At 37.6% G+C, this 4,851-nt stretch overlaps 1 protein-coding gene across 7 annotated transcripts in view; it reads left to right on the top strand.

The window, feature by feature from the left end:
• Nucleotides 1-4,851, top strand: part of hmox2b (heme oxygenase 2b) — a 59,125-nt gene extending 54,274 nt beyond the window's left edge. For all 7 annotated transcript variants that reach the window (XM_002661099.6, XM_073944175.1, XM_005168472.6 and 4 more), the window contains one exon: nucleotides 1-4,851. This exon is cut by the window's left edge and continues 1,273 nt beyond it. The gene's annotated coding sequence lies outside the window, so the exon portion shown is untranslated.

Below are 4,851 nucleotides of genomic sequence, written 5' to 3'. Positions count from 1 at the left end.
CATCCACACAGTAGACATGCAGTCGACTCTTTTATTGGTGTTTGAAAAGATTCGAGCTCCTCTACCCCCTCCTCTTTAGTGAAATCAACCAATCAAATGTATTTTCGTACATTACGTCTGGAATTGGTCGAAATGGGATCAGATTGATAAAACTGCATTCCAAGCTTGTGTTCACACTTTGGTCTGAATTCAAATCAATTTTATTGTGATTACTCCCTTAGCATCCATCGTTCCTTTCTTCAAAATGTAAACATACAGACTTTGCGCACCAAACAAGTAGGAAAATGGTGTCAGTCTGCCTCCAGATGAACCGTAACGCAGTTTGATGGACGTATAAATGTCAAGACATCAAAACAAACCATGTCCTGTACATGATGTCAAATGTTTTGACCCCAAAACGCCAGAATGCTCAATTATGCTTGTTTTTTCTTCTTTCAACATTCCAAACTAAACATTCCAGAATATGTCACCCTCCGAAGGGTGTGAAAACAATCATGGCCGCCAAATTGATATGTCCTTCCAAATCAAAGTGCTTTAAAGCTGGCTACTTTGATTTCATCTTATGGACACTTTGGGTCTCCATGATGGTTTGCTAGGGAAGTTGATTGACGTTGAACACTGTGTTCCATTCAGAAGAGCTCATCCCTATGCCTTAATCCCTTTGAAGTGTTCACTCCGAAGGGTAAACCCCTTTAGAAGAGATTAGGGCATAAGGATGAGTCACTTTGAATTGAATACGCTGATAGTCACACAGTGCTGTGTATTACTCCTTAATACTATTGTCAGAAACACAATCCTAAAGACACAGTTTCCTTAAAAAATAAAGGTTTTCCTCACACTCCTGTGGTTCTACACTTCCGTTGAACACAATACAAGATATTCTGAAGAATGAAGGAGAAAAAAACAACCATTTACATTAATTTTTGGAACAAAAATACTATGAACGTCAATGGCTGTTTTCCCCCTAGCAATCTTTCAGTATATCTTTCTTTGTGTTCAACAGAAGAAAAAAAAAACTCAAACTGAATGTTCATTTTGTGGTTGAACTGTCCATTTAAAGGATCACGAAACACCAAAACACATTTTTTGAGCTGTTGACAGTCGTATATGTGTCCCACACTGCTAAAAACACTATTAGGACACTTATATTTCACTAAAAAGTGTAAATTGGTTGTTTTTGCGTTATTTCAAGCAAATTCGTACTTCCGGTTTGAAACTAATTTTTGAAGCTGCGTCACGGTCATGACATAATAGCCTGTATTCCAGCGTGCAGACTGGACGTCTGTGCCAGAGTGTGTCTTATTACGTCTTACAGCCTGCTGCATTAATGCATGAGTAAAGCTTGGTTCAAACCAATCAGCGCGCTCTATTGTGCAACTTCATTAATATTCATTACTGTCACAGTGTTTAGCCGACAGAGACGCCACGTTGTGTTGGCAAAACAAGCGTGAAGTGTTGCTTTTATAGTTTGCTGCAGTTAAGTTTTGTTTTCATTTTCTCACTGTGAGAGCGCAGCTGGAGTCACGTGGATTAACAGTGTACGCGACGCTCGACAACAATAACTTACGTGTCTAAGGAGGAACAATGTTTACCTGAGAGCTGTTCTCATCTGCAAACGCTGAGATCCGGATTCGCTTGTAGTCTCCTCTTCATAAAGACGCGGCTCTAGTTGCTGGTGATTGTCCCGTCTCTACAGATTTGGTAAGTGAGCGACCAGTGCTCTTTGTTTATTCAGTTTGTTCGTATCGAACAAACTATTGCACCGAGTGTAAACATGTTAGCACTACAACCAAACTATTACCGTCGTGTAGTATTTTCACCGCATTTTGTGACCGGAATATGCTGAAGGTTTTTTTTCTCTCATTCGCCGTGCGGTATCAAACATTGCATGAAAAATACACGCTTACAGCAGTTTCTCGAATCAAATGTCTCGTTTGTCGCGAGGGACATGACTGAATTCCCTGAATGAAAGAGCCAAACTGCAGTTAAAGTCCGACATTTAATAATTTGGCAAATAATTCGACTACAGATGTCCATGTAAACACAGTCACTTTGTCCCCTGTGTGTGTGTATTTTGACTCTGAAACTCAGCGCGCCCAAATAGACACTCCCACACCCTCCCTCTTTTCTTCCTCCGACACTCCCCCCTAAACAAAGCTGGACACGCCCACTTTTCTGACTTTTTCCAAAGTAGAGGTGTGAAAACACCCTGCTGAAACGAGGGGCTTTCATGGCCCTTTAAAGCCAAAACTTTATTTGCGTGTGTTTTCCTGATGCAATTTGGGCCGCTTTAAACATCCTACAAGCCCTTCATAAAGTCTCAACTGATAAATGTCATATATATGATGAGCACATTTAGCTGAGCACACAGCACTGTTTTCAATGTTTAGTCATGTTCGTTGAAAAGTCTACATCTTTTTTTTTTTCCCCCCGTATATCTTTTTCACTCCAAAATAATCTGTTTATTAACACGGATTAAAAGCATCATATATTATTAACCATGAGAACTGACTTGCAAATTTGTGCAAACCCTCAATACCAGGTGTGATCTGAGCAAGGAGACATTGAACCATTTTTGGTTGGAGAAATTTCACTAAATGACTGCACCTTATTGCATGCAAAGCTGGACATGGCACTTGTGAGACATTTGTGTATTCGCGTAGAGTATGGTCGATATGTAAAAATACATGGGCCCATATTTCAAACAGGCTTTCAAATGTACCCAGTAAGCAGTTTCTGTGTTTAAAAGTAATCTGATCGACGTCGAAACTAAAACAAGGCTAAATAAAATCAGTGAACATCTAAGAGACGCCTAACAATAGCCCAAAAATAGACTGATCAGCAAATACACTGTAAAAATGCTGCACGATTCCTTCATGTTGTCCCAACACAAATCAATTAAGTTGATTGAACATAAAACAATTAAGTTGTCCCCCAAAAAAACTCAATAATTGTGTTGATTTAGCTCATTTTAACTAAGTAGTTTGAACAAGCAGCCAAAACAATTTGAGTGCGTCTAATATGTCTTATTTTCATACTTTTGTTTGACATCTATTAAATTTAGCCTGGTTTTAGCTAAGACATCCATGTTTGGATGTCTTTTAACCACATTGAAAAGCTTTCTAGGCAATGTGCTATGCATACATGTAGATATTACATGGAAAAACAGTACTTCTGTAAGCCAGACTACTGAATTTTCACAAAAAAAAAAAAATGTATTGCACGATGACTATTGAAGAAAAGGTGTTTTGAGGAGGTTTGGAATGTAAAAGATTGAAGAATTGCACAGAGGATGTATTTACTAATATGTTACAAACAATACATTCAAGGTTATTCCATACAGACGGTTAAAGCACAATATTTTTACAAGTTCTTTACATTTCTGAGCCAGAACTAATTACTGTTTTCACTAGTGCCCGACTGAATCAGTCTTTCAGTAGCCGAGTGAAGATGATAAATCAGTTCATAATAACTCAACGGTTGTCAGATATGTTATTCCAATGCAGTTTAAACCAGTGGTTCTCAAGGTGGGAGTCGGGACCATCCTAGGGGTCGCGGGACAATGAAGGGGGGGTCGCCTGGTGATTTCCAAAAATCTATTTATTTTTATTAAACCATAAGAATGACCGTATTTTATCCATAACCTACCGAAGACAAAAAAAAATAGTTGTTTATAGTTACTATATACTATACAGTTAATATAGTAGCTTATAGTTCTATTGGATTGCGACCCCTGGGGTTATTACATTATATTAAAGACAGCAGTATCGTCAGATGCAGCAGATTGATTTTTATAACATCAGGTTAAACTTTCTGGCTCATTTTACAGCACTCGCATACATTTAAAATTAGACGAAGAATAGACTTGGGTCTGTTGGTGTGTGTGCGCCATTGCATGCTTCAAGGCTTCAGAGGTTATTGGGGGTCGCGAGTCACTGGCATTGTCATTTTGGGGGTCGCAAGCTGAATAGTTTGAGAACCCCTGATTTAAACAAGGGAACAGTAATAAACTAGTATGTTGTATTTATAAAAGCTGGAATTTACCGTACTTTTTTCTCTCCTCTAATGGTATTCTTATTTGATCTGGCTTATTAACCTTTTATGGATGCAATAATTTCTTGAAACGTTTTTATGCATATTAAACTGTTTTGTTCATCATTCTAACACCATAGCATGTGCGGTGGTCACATGTGCACTGTGACGTGATGCATTTGAAAAGGAATATACGAGTTTAATCATCTGTCGTCTTGTACTGAGGCTTTGGTTTGTTAACTGAAGGTATTTTTGAGGCAAATATGACTTTGTTTTATAGAACTAACACAATCGGGTCATCGTTATGCTGATGAATAATGTTGAATACCAAATCTGAGGTCTGTATATTAACAGTTTTGTGCAGAATTTGGACTTTTTGAACCAAAGGAAATGTTACTAATCAGATTATATAGACATTTTGCCATGTTCGTGAAGTATTTTGCGTTAATGGTTGTGTTTGAATTTTATGCACATTTTGTTTTTAGTTACTGACATATTGAGAGGAATGGAGTGGTGTAGATGTACTGTACGGCTTTTCAGTTTTCTTTAATGTTTTATGGTTTAGAAATATTGATAAACGCTGTTGTTCTATCCAATTTTGGGTATAATATGAAGCTGCTGAGTTTAAAAACAAAATGCAATAAATGTGTTGGTTTTGTCAATATTTACCTCACATTTGGATAGAAACACCCCAGCGTATTTTAGAGTGAAAAGGTTTTGCTTTTTTTTTTTACAAAATATTCCTTTTTCAGTTTGTGTTGAAATTGTTCCATCCAACTCTAATACTGTAGTGACTAATAAATTCACAACTGTGCAGCA

This window comes from Danio rerio, chromosome 3 (genome assembly GCF_049306965.1).
Source record: "Danio rerio strain Tuebingen ecotype United States chromosome 3, GRCz12tu, whole genome shotgun sequence".
Taxonomy (NCBI): Eukaryota; Metazoa; Chordata; class Actinopteri; order Cypriniformes; family Danionidae; genus Danio; species Danio rerio.
This window is presented reverse-complemented; position numbering and strand designations above follow the sequence as displayed.